The sequence below is a fragment of the Notothenia rossii genome (genome assembly GCF_949606895.1).
Source record: "Notothenia rossii genome assembly, chromosome: 6".
Taxonomy (NCBI): domain Eukaryota; kingdom Metazoa; phylum Chordata; class Actinopteri; order Perciformes; family Nototheniidae; genus Notothenia; species Notothenia rossii.
In genome coordinates, this window is record NC_136909.1 from 47,857,769 (window position 1) to 47,874,757 (window position 16,989).

The 16,989-nt window shown below is 42.1% G+C and overlaps 1 long non-coding RNA gene across 2 annotated transcripts in view; it reads right to left on the bottom strand.

Annotated features, from left to right (window-relative positions):
• Positions 1-8,427: 8,427 nt before the first annotated feature.
• Positions 8,428-16,989, bottom strand: part of LOC307042761 — a 48,938-nt gene continuing 40,376 nt past the window's right edge. Inside the window, exons 2-3 of one of the 2 annotated variants that reach the window (XR_013809233.1) lie at positions 10,751-10,874; positions 8,428-10,662 (exon numbers count right to left, since the gene is read on the bottom strand). This is a non-coding gene — a long non-coding RNA (uncharacterized lncRNA). Of the gene's footprint in view, positions 10,875-16,989 lie in introns of both variants that reach the window. The other variant, XR_013809234.1, reaches the window with a different exon arrangement.

The window sequence follows — 16,989 nt, forward strand, 5'->3', positions numbered from 1 at the left end:
GCCTGCGAGACTGCGACTGCTGCGCACAGGGTAAGTGCAGTACTAGCCGCCTTACCTATCTCCTCAGCCTCCACTGAGGACATGGTTTTAGACTGCTCTGACATTTCCACCATGGAATTTGACAGCAACGCTATATTGTTTGCCGCCGCCGACGCCTGGAACGCACACTGATGCATGCGGTCAGTCTGTCGGGCGACAAACCGATCTTTGGCGGCAGCCAACATGGGTTGCCGTCCGGAAACCGTGTTGGCCTGCCTAGCCCCAAAGAATGCCGTGAGGTTCGGCTCTAGAGGAGGCACGGTCGGGAAATTCACGTCCGTGAATCCCTCCACTCTCGTGAGGGGCACGTATGTCCCTATCGGAGCTTTCATTGCTCCAGGGTCCCTCGCTGCCCCCTCCTGGTACTTCCTTATGGCCGGGAAGCGTGGCCAGATCGGGTCAGTCCTAACCCTGTGCACCCGGGAGAACACCCCGGACATATCATCCGGCGGTGAGCTCTCCTGAGCTAGGGGAACAGGGAGATTTCTCCAGGCGGCCGCCTTAGATATAATCTCCGGAAGTTCTAGGAGGATCCCACCGATCGATGGCAACGCCGTGGCGCCGGAGATAGGGATCACTGGGACGTACACCGGCCCTACACCGGGCCCCATACCTGTCTCCTCCGTCCGGAGGGGAGAGATGATGGGGGAATCACCCGGTGATCCCTGAATGGAGGGGACGTAGTCGTCCGACTCGTGCCCTCCACTCGGATCCAGGAAATCAAGGGCTTTGTCCCCGGAGTACTCCTCCTGGACGTGCCAATCGTCCTCGGCGGCCGCAGCAGCGAGAGCGTCCGCTCTCTGCTGTCTGAGGGCCAGCGGGAGACGGGCACAATGCGAGCAAGACACCCCGGGATTGAGAGCAGCGTTCGCATGCTCTAATCCCAGGCAGGACTCACACTGTGAGTGCCTGTCAAAACTCATAATGTAGCCCGTTCCGCATACGAGGCAATCCCTGACACAGCCTTGACTTTCCGGTCCAGTCTCCATTTTACCGGAAAACAGAAGCTTTTTAGGAGGAATGCTTGTGTTACGGTAAGTAGCTCTTAACAGAACTGTTTTTGCCTGACAATGCTTCTGCAACGGAGTGCTGAAGAAAAGTGGGAGTAGATAGTAGGGCCTACTTCCTATTTATACGGAAGTGAGCCCGGAGGTGGGGCCCACGTCATAGGTGGGCGTGGATTAAATCTGTCAGTGCTGCACACGTGCAGGAGGGATTACCCAATAGCGATAGCCTTAGAGGGCGAAGCCTTATACGATATAGAACCCGCCTCCGACTCCCATCTCTTGGCACCACACTATGCCACAATTTTAGATGCGGATTTTGTTAAACTAATACGTTTGCGCTGTGGACCAACACAATACATTGACGGGGTAGCAATAAAGATAACACAATTGTACACAACATAACAGAAATAATATCGATAGCAGCGTCCCTAGCAACCACCATGGTAGCAATGAAAACGTTGTATAGACACCATTTCCTGAAGTAATCTTCGTAATAACTAGCAAACAAAAGATCATGTACATCCACTGCACACATAATCTGAAATAACAACTCATATTTCTCGCATCAAATGACATCAAAACGGATTTTAATGGCCAAACTAACTTTAAAATAGGCATTTTACACCGAGAATAAAACGAAGTTCGGCCATGTTTTTTTTTCCTGCGGGGAGAAATGTGAAGATCACGTGACATAGACGCCAGCTATTGGAATGAATGGTGAAAAAAACGTAGGGATCTTACAATTTCAGAGGCGTTTTTGTAGAAATACTACGTCCTACGTTGTGGACCAACGTAGTTATTACACGTTTTTTTGTGAGACAGGGTGGAGAGCTATCATTAAGCAATGTCATTGGAATATTCAGATGACTGTTTTAATTGAAGAGAACAAGTGTTCACACATGGTGGGTCTGGCGGTGTTGTGGAACGCCTGAGGCCGGGTCCCCAAGCGGCCCAGACCCATCTGATCCCGGCTCAGTGGAGACCGCGAGCCCACCAACACTACAGCAAAACCCTGGCTGCTTTTAATGCCCTCAGGCTTTACTGCATCACACACACACACACACACACACACACACACACACACACACACACACACACACACACACACACACACACACACACACACACACACACACACACACACACACACACACACACACACATACATACACACACACACACACACACACACACACAGTGAAGAGGAAGAGGAAGGAAGGACAGCAGGAGAGAATGGAGAGATAGCATCATTTCAAACAGCGAGTATGTTTACATGCACAAGAGTTACGGATTACATGTGATGAGATTACGTAATCAGAATATTGAAAAAAGCTATCTGTATTGGATTACAATTACATAAAAAAACGAAGTAATCAGTTAATTTGAACATTTAAAAATATAGAGATTACTAGCAGGATTAAAATGTTCCAATACATTTTGAAATAAAGATCGATATATTATAGGTAGACGAACTGAATGAATTTTCTTAATGGTTTATATTTAGCTATACTTTAATTATTCTTTATTTTAAATACATTTCTTATTTAATGCAGTAGGTGGACGCCTGATTTATTAAACAAAAATACAGTCTATTCTTCTGATTAATGTATTACTGAAATTAACTACTGTTTCTACATTTGTTTATATGAAATATCTTGGTTTATTCTCTTCTAAAGTTGGATTGTTACATACACTTAAGTTAAAAAAATATCTTATTGTTATGTATTTTCTCTTGTTTATATTTGCTTTGCACTTGATATTGAGGTAATCCAAAAGTAATGGAAAGTAATCAGATTTCATTTATATTTTGATATTAAGAAATACTGATAATTTTGTTGGCATTTAACTAGTTATTGTAACAGATTACATTTGGAGATGAACCAATCCCTGGTAACCACATTACACTCTCATCTGACGGGCAACATGAGTCAGGAAATGAGCTCAGGCTCAATGTGAATCTTACATTTCATTTTCAAAATACAGATTTTTCAGTACTTCTTTATTGACTTTATAATTAAATTACAAAAGGAAAAAGTACTATTTATTTATGTTAGAAGTTAGCCACCTGATATTATGATGAAATGTGGTCAATGTGACGTCCATAAACTGACAAGAAGAATTAGAAATGCTTTCTACATTTCTGAGATGCACATCATTCATGACTATTTATGATATTAGACTTGGCCTTTATTTATATCATTAACCAGAAATGACACACAGCAAACAAAAGATGAAATTAAATAAATAATTTAAAATGTGAAGACTTACTGATAGTTACCACAATTGTTTTCTTTTTACAAAATGTACATTATATGTATATTGCTCTGAGCGTAACATAGCAATATTACAATTATACAGTAAAAATGTTTGCAATTTAAAGCATCTTCCATCTTTATGAACTCAGCTTATTTGGATCATGATAACTGGACATAAAGTGGACACTGTATGAAAGATGTAACCCTGAAGGAACAAAACCCTTATGTTGCCCCTCTTATGCAGGTTGAAATTATGCTGCAGCAGATTTATAAAATGCAACTTTACAAAATCAAATGAAAACATTAGATTGAAAAACTATGTCATATACAATTCAGTCAGAAAATAAGTAAACCGATTAAGTACAATGTTCATGTTCCAACATCTTCAGACAGGTGGATTAAGATCTGAGTCACCACATATTGCAATGTAGCTTTACATTTGTATTTGGGTTGTAAGAGAATGAGTGTATTGGGATGCATTATGTATGTCTCTATCTCCTGTAGGCATGTGACTATAATTTGCTGATACCTAATGATTTGTAAAAATAGCAGATACTGTAAATGGAGTCAATAGTTGTGTCATATTATATATTTACACTTCTATTGGCCCAATATATATCTGCTGGTCAATGGAAGTTGCTAGAAGAGGGTTTGACTCTTTTCTTTCAATATGTAATAATTACATGCCTTTATTTTTTTCTGTTTCTCTGATAGCTTATGATATTGCTTTAATTATTACAATAGCAATGATATTTTAATGAGAATCATTCCTTTGAAGACTTTCATGCAAATGATTTCCAATGATTGCATTGTCATATGCGTGTTAATACAGATACAGAGGGAAACCTGTATCCAGAGTGAGACTCCACACAGAGAGATATTACCTCCCTGCTATCTTGAAGTTTTCACTGAAAGACAACTCTAATGTTAAATTGACAAATGTAGCATGAAAGATGTTGGCAGCGCTGCACTCTGCTTTATCTGAGCGCTGTCTCATCGTCTCCTAGAAGGATTAGGAGAATAAATATTTGAGCCTGTGCAGGGAATTATTGTACACTGGTTGCCAGGAACACTACGGAGAATGAAATGGTTGAGTGATGCTGGGGTCCGCTAGCCCTTCACCCCCTCACGCCTGGTCCTCTTACCGTGCTCAGGCACCTCCTGTCCTGCCCAGATCACCCACTCCTCATCCGCATTAATTGGCTGTCAAAAATGTGCTGAATTAACGGATTAATGAGCATGGATTTGAATCCTAAATTTGGCAAAGGGGGGATGTTTCCCTGCCGTGGCGCAGCTCCCCCTGCCTCCCCTCTCGTGTGCGCAGGCCTGTTACAGATATGCATCCAGGACATTTGAGTGGATTGCATTTCATTAGTTTGATTTGAGCGGACAGCACTAAGCTGCTGAGGGCTCTGCGCTGACAGCTAATTACAGGAATCAGCCTTGTCCACTGATAGAGAACAATGGGCTGGGATGAGCCCGCCTTGCCAGGGGGACCGGCCCTGCATACAGGCCCAGCATTGGCTCCATACAGTCCCCAGTATGGAGAACCATTACTTGTGTTGAAGGATATGGAAAGCCTAATTGAGTGCTACCTTCTTCCCTTGCTCCCAACTCTATTTTGAGAAAGAAACTGAAAGAATGATAGAGAGATAGGAAAAATGGCCTTCCTAGCAAGCTGAAGTATCCCCCCCAACCACCACACACACCTCCCCACCAACTGCCCCCCCTCCCCGCCAATCCCTGCTTCCCTCTGACCCACAGGCTCCTCCATCCCCTGGCCGGCTGACCGGCTGCGTGCATGGGTCTGTCCATAACTCTGTCCATCTTTAAATCGTCAACATTAAAACATGCCGCTCACTCATGTGAACACTTTCCCCCTTAAAAGAGAATTAAATGGATTAGCGCAAACGTCAGTAAATGTAGCGGTGCATTACCCTTGCAACATTCCAAATGGCAGATCACAGTCAGACAACAGGATTAGCTGAGTTCCTGCTCCCTGTCTGCTTTTGTCGGGAATCATGTTGTCTCTCTCCCTCTATTCTTCCGCCGACCATGCACAGAATAAGTTTTCTTTTATTCCACCTCTAATTATCAACTTTGTTAGTAAAGCTGAGCAAAACTACTTTGGATCTTCTGCGTTCCTTACAGCCACAGTACTGAGGGTAGAGGCACTTTTAGACAGGATCTCTGTCCGTCCTCTGCCTCGTTTGGGAGGCATTGATATGGCCAGTGGCTAGTGGCCAGGTGCGCTGACACAGACTATTATTTTGGGAGCATCATCTCAGCTTTTTGTGCCATTTTCAGGTCAGGCCTTTAGGTCATTTTACGCTACAGATTCTACCAGTCTATTTTCTGGTCGGCTGATGGAAGGTAATGACTGAGAGGCTGATGGTGTTGCTGGCTGTGCTGCATGTGACCATGTCATCTCAGCTCAGTGACAGGCCAGCGTCTGCCAGGGGAGCACCGAGGAGGAGGCAAGAGCCTAACGCGTGGTCCGGGGGGTCAATGTGAGGTGGCCCCTGCTCTGACAGACAGGAAACCGGGGTTTGTTAGCGAGATTTTTCCCTGCCGTGGATCTCCTGTCGGCCCGGTTGTGGCACTCGTGTCAATTTGCACCCCACGCATGTCGCCAGTCTCGCTGACAGGTGAGCGGTGGTATGGCGTCCTGTCCGCCTAATTGTACCCCGCAGTCCTGCATGTGTGTGGGTGCGCCGAGGATGGCTGGGGCCCGGGCCTGTTAGCGCCCTGCCCGCCCTGGCGGCCAGGCCCAGAGCAGCCTCCTCAGCATGGGAGTAATCCAAGGTGAGGGCCTGTCGTTGTGTCAGCTGGTTGTCTACCATCTGCAGAGAATGATGGACAAACCACCCTTGTACAAGGTATGGGGGACCAATGATGGACAAACCCCCAACACCCAGATATGTATTCTGAGACTAACCCTGCACATGGGGGTGTGCACAGCAAGCATGCTCATGCAAACATACACAAACACCCGCACACAACACATGCAAACAATAAATCAAACCACATTTACATGAAATCCAGGGAGAGGAAAATAGATACACATGCATTTATGTCATGCATGCATGCTGTATTCTTTAGGGAATCTAAGGCTTTCAGTGGTGGGGGGAAGGGGAGGGGTAAGTTGTAATTGTCAAATTGTCCATCTTTGAATTCCCCAAAGAACTTTGTATGTAAATATGTTGAACCAAATTCTTAATCAATTGTTTCCCAGCTACGATACTTGATAAATGGGAAACATATAATTTCAGATGACTCAAACTGCAGCCATCGCTCACAGAACATCATGTAAGCTGTCTCCCTAAATATTAAAAAAGAATGCGACAGACAAAATGAAATCTCTTTGTAATAGAGCATTTTATTAAATTTTTCCTAAAGGCATCAATGATTTTAGCTTGTTTGATGAACAGTGTGCAGAGGGTGTGTGAGGCGTGTGTCTGATTGAGGGGGTGGGGGAGTGTGGGGGATAATCGGGGAGGTGTGCCATTTCCTGGCTCATGAAGGCCTCAGTGCCAGCTGCGCGGGGCTGGTGCTGCTTCCTGGGGGCAGATGCCTGCAGTGCTGCCTCCATGATCCCAGCTCTGTTCCTGTACCAGCCCCTGCAGTCTGCTTCAGCCCCCAGGGGTAAGGGGGGGGGGGGGGTAACACACACGCATAAACAGATACACCCCTCTAAAGCTTGTGCGTGCACAGTCACACAGTGACATACGACTGGAAGTGCAAATATACACAATTTCTCACTCTACCACACACACACACACACACACACACACACACACACACACACACACACACACACACACACACACACACACACACACACACACACACACACACACACACACACACACACACACACACACACACACACACACACACACACACACACACACACACACACACACACACACACACACACACACACACACACACACCCCCCTCCTAGGCTCTGGACCATTAATTAGGCAGCCTACAAGTCTGCCACACCATGGTATACCTCCATCACACACTGGAAAACAGGCTGGACCTGGACAACAGAGAGAGGAAGAAAAGAAAAGATTCCAGTCGCTTTTACGCCTCTGAACATCAGTTCCTCCTCGCCTTCAGCCAGCTCAGTCGCTTTCATCACCAACCCCCCTCCTCTCCAGGCACACAGTTACTGACACCACACTGGCATCTAGAGGCCCCGCCTGGTACTGCAGACCCCCCCACCACACCACCACAAGGCTATAAATAGGCTCTAATTAACCACAGCAATATAACTTTGGAGATGTTGTTTGGAGCGGGGGAATGTTTATTGTCTTTTATCTACAGAATTGGATCCTCCCTGGGACTGAAAGAGGGTTGCAGGTCTTTTTCCATTTTTAACATGATATGCACACACAGGCCAGGGTGTGAAAACGAGACTCTGATCAAACCAGACCAGACTCTGCAATAATATGATGAAAGTGAACATGACACAAAACATCGGCAATCAGCCAATTTTAAAATGCCAGTATTTCCTATGCCAGGTCTATTTTGGTCACATGATATTAATAGTGATATTAATGCTTGATTGTCACTGGCCTCCCACTGGTCCGATGTTAATAAGAAGCGAACAAGACTGTTAAAGGACATGACCCATGTTTACATCCTTTTTTGTGAATCCAACATGTTAGTCTAAAGTCCCTCCCTACATAAAATCATCAACTGAATAACAGCAAATCAGACTGAATAGAATCATGGGCTCACCCCCTTGTATTGTACTACTGTATGTGCAATGATTAAAAAGTGGAATCTAATCTTTTAGTTTTTCTTCTTAAAATTGATTCATTGAGAGGTTGAGATTGTAAAACAACATAAGATTAAGTCTGCACCGCAATATTGAACTCTTTAAACTACAATAAAATCACATATGATGTTTTATTCAATCATATATCTTCGGATTTAAGCTTGTTTTTCCTGTCTGCTTGTTAATTATCATCGCTTCAAAAATGTATCATCAGTTCAACGACTAATAATAATACAGAGCATTTATATACGGCTTTTCCCAGTGCTCGGACTTGCAGAAAGGGAAAGAAATGAAATGGTATTATGATCTTAGATTTGAATACAGTCAGTCCTGCACAACCCTCCGAATTGTTATACATTGTACACAAAAGCTACCTCTTATATCTTCACGGCTTTCCACTTGTCATTACAATACTGCATATATTTGATTTTATTATATTTAACACATACAAAGACACAGAAACGAGAATACGTAGCAACATTTATTTGACTAGTACTATTATAAAAGCTATACTGTATTAGAAACGATTTTAAGGCTATTGCACAAAGACAAAATTAAGACAATATTTACACAAAATATAATTATGTGAGGAACTGAGTACAGTCAAATATAATAAAATAGGACAAAATAATATATATTCAAAGTGTAGAGCTGTGCAGGTTTAAAAAGAGAAAGTGTGGAGCAGAAACATGCAACATGTTGAGCAGGATTTACAATATGAAATAGAACAAGATACCGTTGGCATGATGTCCAATGTAATGCACCAAGGCAAATTCCTTGTGTGTGTTAACCTTCTTGGCAATAAACCTGCTTCTGATTTGGTGTGAGGAATGGTCTGCAGCCATGTAAAGGTGTCAGCTGGGTCTGCGTCTTATTGATGGCTTAGGACAGGGGTTGGCAACCCGCGGCCCACGGGCCGCATGCGGCCCTTTAAGCCCTCTGCTCTGGCTCCCTTGAGCTTAGACAAAAATAGGAAGGAAATAAAATAAAAGTATTTGTAGGACTATTTATATTTTGTTGCATGGTTGAAAATGTTTCGTATCTTGTATTTTGAGGTGATACTGTGACACATAAATAAAAAACAAAACGGTTTTAATGAGGTCAACTAAAATATGCGTCACATCCTGCTATAGGTCCCGCACGAGCGCCTTTTCCTGCGGGTGAATAACCTTACCCCCGGCTCGATGAGCGAATGGATAAATCAAAGAACAGTACAGGAGAAACACAGGATTTAATTCTGTGTGGACAGAGTTATATGCTTTCACAGCAAACGATGCTGGTTTACCGGTATGTTTGATATGTAGAGAGAAGTTTTCAAAGGTGCTGCACTGCAGCCTTTACGTATCGAGGAACAACGGGAACAACACGGAGAGGAAGACAGCTGACGATCTTCAGTCATAATCATAGGTCATAATTCAATGGGGTATGTAATTTATTTGAGAAAACACTTTTTGTTATATTCCATGGAATGCTCTTAACATCCCGATAGCAATGAATATATCAAATGCTTTGACAATAAATACATACAAAAATGTATCTCTGGAAGCCGTAGCGCTGTAAAAAGCACGACCAATCATCTGAGCCGGCCCGGCTAAAATAACTGGATGGCCTACCTGCCTGTCAGCCTTCCATCTGTGCACAAATTTATCTCGTGGCCTCATTGGTCATGCGCGCGTTCGTGTGTTGGAGGAGGGGCTCTGTGAGGAAGTCTGAAGGAAGAGGCATATTTTTTCCGGTTGTGTATTTTCAAATTCTAGCGCACTCGAGCTGGTTTCTCCATTCTTACCTAACCTACCTTTAACTATTTTTAGGGTGCAGCTATATGTTTTATTTTTTTCAAAGTGGGCCCATTTTAATAATATTTTTTTTCCTTCAAATGTGCAGAGGACTCCCCAAGTGCTGTGTTTAATTTATTTTAAAGTAGGCCTGTGTATTAATTTTAATTCTCCTTATAGGAGTTCTTTGTCTCTTATTAGAGGTTAACAGTTTTATATAATTTAATAAATAGCCTAATAAATGCAAAAAAAAATGTAGTTTTTGTCTGATATAACAATAAATACAACTTTATAAGCTATCAAGCTATGAAATATGTTTTGCGGCTCCAGACACATTTTTTTTTGGGAAAAAGCAGCAAAATGGCTCTTTTGGTCAAAAAGGTTGCAGACCCCTGGCTTAGGAGAAGGCAGAGTGAGTCTGACAGTGTGGAGCTCACTGTGGCTGCTGTCTGAGCGTGTGTTTCGCCCATGTGGGGCAGAAATGCTCACGGTGCACTGATTTCCAATAGGTCTTCACCTCCTCTGCTGCTCATGGCCTGCGGCTCCTTCCTCCTTCTCCTCCTCCTCCTCTGTGCTCAATCAATTGACTGACGCCGCTGACCAGCTCCCACAGCACACTGCCGTGGGGGGGAGTTATTAGAGACGTGTGTGTGTGGGGTGTGTGTCTGCATCCTCCAGATACCTCCAGTGGAGTTGTACATGCCGTAATGTTTGAATCATCTACGAATAATCTGCAAAATACAAAGACTTCCAGGATAATAACCTGTACAGCGGACTCTCGGCAGCAGAGTTACCTGTGTTGAACAAAAATGTATTTCTTAATATTTTGCTGACATTTATTGTTTAAATTAAAACTCCTCTGATTATTCTAAGAGTACCAACCTGGTTACCAGCACAGAGACAGAATGTGCTGTACATGAGAGGCACCTTCTGTGTGAGGCTTCTCAACGTTGAGAGAGTCCACAAGCTTACATGTTTGCCCTGTAGACGAGAAGATTTGAAGTCCCTGGGGAATACATTTGGTTAAGGTTAAGTCACTAGAAGGGATAATAATGACAGTTGGTTCATCCACAACACAGTGCATACATCGATTAAATCATTGATGTTTAAGTGTGTCATACCATTTCATTGTGCACAGAAGAGAGGGGTCTTAATGTATACTACACAGTGATTTCAAGGAATAAGGATGTTGCAATATCGTGAAAACATCATACATGGTTCCCAATTGTCGCAGAATGAACACATTGCATGAAAAATGTGATGTAAAAAAAAGGTAAATACATAATTACAAGCAAAACGTATATAAATTGACATGAAATCAATTAGATAATAGAAATAACATGTAATAACCAGTACCATTTAAACTGTAAATACATTGAAAATAAAATAGACATTTAAGGGATAATATTTATTAAAATGTAAAATATAAGGCTAACATAATCATAATATTAGTTAAGTTATAAATACTACAATTTCAACACACCACATTAAAGGATACATACAGGAACAAACTAGCATGCTCATATCCAACATTTTTTTAATTCAAGAATTTCATTATATGGAAAATTCGATGTAAGTTGATAACAATACATCATATTTTGTCCGCTCATCATTGGATATTATTATTTAAGTATGCACACTGTGGATAAAAGATAAATGAAGAGAAGAAGCAGGATTCTCTCTGAAATGTAGAGATTTGAATAGTAACAGACAACAACCTCACAGATTGACCTGAGTACAGCACCGCCTGCAGGACATGGATTCAATTACTCTCCACAGCTGGATACTGTCCTCAATACAACAGAGCCTTAAAGAAGTGCACAGGTTTTTTAGAGCATTATATAGTGTGCACAGCATTTAGCAGGCCATATTCCAGCAGAGGTTGCTTACGAACACACACATACACAACTACAGGTGGGTACAGATTGTTAACTACTCCACTATTGAGTGAAAAAACACACAAAATTGACACATTTCTGAGGATAAGTGCAAAGATTAATGTCAAATATGTCCAGATCAATTTGGTGATCTATTTTCCCACACTCACAGCTGTGATTCCAAAACCTTCTGAGGAACAAAACACACGGCGGGTTTGTTCAACTGCTTTTCTGTAGAGAGGCTTCACCTCTGAGACAGGGAGGTGTATGTACCAGGTGTGTGAGGGAGAGGACCTCCTCTGGGACCGAAGGTGCCTGCTGTCATGGCCACAGCACAGGTGTGTGTGTGTGTGTGTGTGTGTGTGTGTGTGTGTGAGTGTGTGTGTGTGTGTGTGTGTGTGGCCCCAACCCAGGGGAGCTGGTCAGCTGTTATTTCATGCAGGAGATTACACAGCTTAATCAGGCAGCCGTATAAGGTGCAGCTGATGCTGTAGAGGCTCAATACACACGTACACACACACACACACACACACACACACACACACACACACACACACACACACACACACACACACACACACACACACACACACACACACATCCCTTTACACCCAATTAGCCCTGTTACTAGGCCCTCTATGCCTAGGGACCACAGAAATATACAGGTAAGCACAGCCGGTAGCATACAGGTAGCATAATTGTCACACAAACACACACACACACAAACATTTTTTAAGCAATAAAAACAGATTCCATCCAGTTTGGTAAATTCCAGATGTCATGCAGGCTATATATATATATATATATATATATTAATGCTGTCAAAATTATCGCGTTAACGGCGGTATTTAATTTTTTTGAATTAATTGCGTTAAAATATTCAACGCATTTAACGCATGTGCAGAATGGCTCACCCCATACATCCCACCAGTGGCAACGCCAGGGTATGGCTGGGGTAGGCTACACCCATACCAAGAAATGGCTTAGCCCCACCATGAAAAATGATGTTAAAGTAAGCAAAATAAAGTCCGCCAACTCGCGCCGAGAATTGCACAGACAGCAGTTAGTAAGATTGATTTCAGTTGCCACTTGTCTCGAAATACCGAAGACCAGAAACGGTTTTGAAAACTTTTGTCACGTAGTGATCGTCTTCTCAATAGAACATCTTTGATAATGACTTCTGGCCAATCAGAATCAAGATAACGGCGTGGTGTTGTTGCAGGAAGTCCCGACGGAGAGTACTTTTGCTGTAGTGCAGGTTAACTAGTAAGTCGTTGTGTTGAACTAGTGAGAAGAAAACCACAACTAGTGGGCTCAAAATATTCACTAGTTTTGGAAAAAGCCATACATGTTAAATCAATAGCTAACTAGTTGCATACAGTTGCTCACTAGTGCGAAAAAAGCCAAACTAGTTGAAGGAAAGGCCTTACATGTAAGAAAAATGTGTAACATGAAAGGTCAAAGTCTAACATGTTTATAACAGAACCTGACAAGTGAGAAAAAATACCCTCCACTAGTTAACTAGTAAGAAAAACATCTGTGTCACTAGTTTACTAGTGACTCCTCTAAGGCTTCACTAGTTAACTAGTGAAATAAAGTGTGTGTAACTAGTTAACTAGTAAGGTAAAAACAATTATACTAGTGCATCTAGTGGACAATTTGGCCCTCACTAGTTAACTAGTGCACATTGTGAGCCTCACTCACTAGTCAGCTTGTAAGACCAAAACAGGCTTCAACTAGTTGACTAGTGAACATCTTGCCTTCACTAGTTAACGTGTAAGCTGCAATATGTATCCACAGGGACGGACTGGGACTACAAATCAGCCCGGGACTCTCGACCGGCCCACTTCGGTACCGCCGGCCCACCGCGGTACCGCAAGTAAATACCGCTAGTAAATTGTCGACGGGGCCGGTGGAATTGTATTTTCACTGGCCCCACCATTGTAACCACTGGCCCGGAGTATTCGTCCAAAAAAAAAAATCGACTAATAATGAATAAAATGAACACATTTGTTGCAATAGTAATTTATGCACTAACTACATTACTACTTGTAGCCTACTACAACATTTGAATCATCAGTTCTTCCTAATTTTCCTCAATTGTTCATATTTGGTTTATTAAAATAATGATATTGTGGTCATTGTTTAAAAATGTCTGCTATTATTATGAGTATTATTTGTATAATGCACTTTCTGCCTTCCTGTCATTAGGAGTTAGACATGTAATGGCTATGTAATTGATTTGATTAGAACCTTCATTATCCTAAACTGCTGGCACATTTCACCAATACCTTTATATTGTCTACTCTTCACTTACTTGTCAGCATAGATCGGCATTGATGTACAGAGCCGACAGAAGACCTTGTTTATATTGGCATCAGAGAGGTGCAGCCAGTGACGCGTCCTAAAACCAGGAAGTAAGCTGCTGGTTCCCTCGACAAAAAGCAATGGGATTTCTCCTCACGGTTTTGGAAAATAGCTGGAAATAAGGTCTGTTGAAAACAAACCTGTTTGATAAATGCACGTTTTGTTCAGCCAGCCGGATAATCTCCACATGACATGTCTACCCTACTTTTATAATTTTCTAATCATAAATCTAATCGATAGATTATAAAAGGGTTTTAGGACGCGTCACTGCACCACTAGAAGCCAACTCCCTCGATCAAGCTGGCTGAAACTTTCTCTCCCTCTTCTTCTCATGCTCCCTGTCACTGTCCTTTAACTCCTCCGGTGACTTTTTTTTTATTTGAAGATTTTTGGGCCGGTTACCGCTGGTATTAAAAAAATGTTGGCGAATGGTAAGGTGGCGCGATAGTCTGTAGTGAAGGAGCGCGCTCCTGTTCACGGGAGTCTGCTCGCGCTGTGCTCCGCAGCAAACAGCTGTTTGCTTTTCACCCAACAACGACAACCGACTTACGGAACGCTATGTTCTAGCGTTAATAAACGAAACAATTTAACAAAATTGCTAGTCAAAATACCAATACTACAGGACAATTTTTTTTTTTAAAGCAATATTTTTAGTGGCCCGAGCGGGCAAGTGGAAAGTACGTTATGCTGGCCCGGGGTGTCTAAATAGTGCTTCCGGGCCAGCGGGCCATTTATAATGTCGAGCCCTTACCGGCCTGCCCACATCGTCCGACCGGCCTACTTAAGTACCGGCCAATCGGGATTCGTCCCGAACGTCCCGATGGCCAGTCCGCCCCTGTGTATCCACTAGTTAACTAGTTGCCGTTCATATGGTTCACTAGTGAACGTGAAGGCCATACACGTTCACCAGTGAGCCAAATGCAAATGAAGCAGGCGGGACACAGACTCTGATTGGTCAGTTCAGCTCTGTGAGGGAGAGCCTGAGGGGGCGTTCTCCTGCGATGTGGTGCATCAGTCGGGTATTTAGTGCCTACTGTTAACATATTGTCCGTGGGAAGACAGTCAGTGTGTGTTTTGCCTAGAAAAATACATGTTTCTGCTTCTGCTTTGCTCCGCTTTGTGTGTGTGTGTGTGTGTGTGTGTGTGTGTTGTGTGTGTGTGTGTGTGTGTGTGTGTGTGTGTGTGTGTGTGTGTGTGTGTGTGTGTGTGTGTTGGTTCGAGTGTGCGTATGCTTGAGTGTGAGAACACCAGCACTCGAGACACAAAAGTAGAGGAAGTGATCGTGGGACATTTTATAAGCGGTGCTCATGAAATGAATAACGCAGAAACACTGGACACTGCGGTCAACTCAGTCGTCTGTTGCATTTGCTTGGTCAAATGAGCAGCGCTTCATTTTTGAGTGCGCGATTAATAGCGTCTTTACGGTAATCGCCGAGAAGCGGCGCTGACGGTAGTAGGATACAAGAGTTTATGCTATATTTGATCAATCGATCAATGATATTTGATGTAGGATAACATCATTTGTTGCCATAAGTTCTTAATAAAATTGGTACTGTTGGATTCAGTACTACTTGGACTACTACCAAGTACAATCAAGTACTTTTATTGTGTACCCTTTGAGTAATACCCTGTCAAACTCCCCTCCAGAGTACAATAATTAATGTATTCTGCTATAGACCTGGTACAGGGACAACCACTTGGAGTACAAAAACAATCCTGTTATCATTAGAAAGCTAGGAGTCTCTTCTTTCCAACAGTGTATCTCAAAATGTGTCTTCAGGTCAATGCGACTGATGTCGATGGAGCAGGTCATATATGTTTCAAACTTCACATAATAGGAATTCTGGATGTACTGTATAATGGGTTGGGTGGGGGGGCATTGGCTTAATGTTGTATTCAAATGAATAACCTGAAACATACATTTTGAATATGATAAATGTTCTTGAGGCTCAAAATGCTGGGGTCAAATGACCCTAAAGAATAAAGGGTTTCAAGTTAATCTCAGGACAACAGGAGGTTTAAGAATACATGATATCGTCAAATGTTTGCTCCACTATTGAGTTTGCTTTTTCCTTAAATGTATAAAATAAATGTAACTAAAATACTACTGACTTAGCAGGGTATACATAATTACCCATTATGCCATTAAAGGAGCTTTTTTTCCCAAACATATCTGTCCAAACTGGATACAAGTATAAAATGCAAACCATAACAAAAATTAGTTTGGGAGTGAAGGTCATGGGAAAATTAAAGATGATTTGATTGTGTTATTAAAAGAGAAGAGAGAGAAAATTAACTTGTTCATGTTATTCTTATATATACTTGTATAGAACATGTGCATGTTGAACAACAGGCTGGATATATTTCCAAGGCATCAAGGAAGTAGAACAGTCAAGATCGGTTCAAAAGTAAATAATGTTGTGTGCAAACATTTAAAAACAACATTTTTTCAAGTTTTACCTTTTCAATGATTTCTCCAAAAAACTAAATCAAAGCAAATCATAAAAAATTGTTTAGTCAGTCTAAGATTTTTGCCCAAAATAGCTGAAATTGAACGTAAACAGTATCAAACATCAGGTGCATGGCAATTAACACATTTGTGCACGCTATTAAAATGTACTTTAGTTGAAGTTAATAATAATGTTGATTTTAAGATCTTTATATATCATTGATTTAATCTTTCTGAAAACTTTTGAAATAAAACACAGCAGAATGAAGATGTATTTGATCATGCTCATTACAGATAATCCCTTAATTTCATTTTGAAAACATGTCAACTGTATTAATACAGATGAAAAGCTTTTACTAGGAGGATCAATTTGTATTGGGCTTCAATGACTCTTGATGAAGGCAGTATTATGATTGCTTGTATTTATC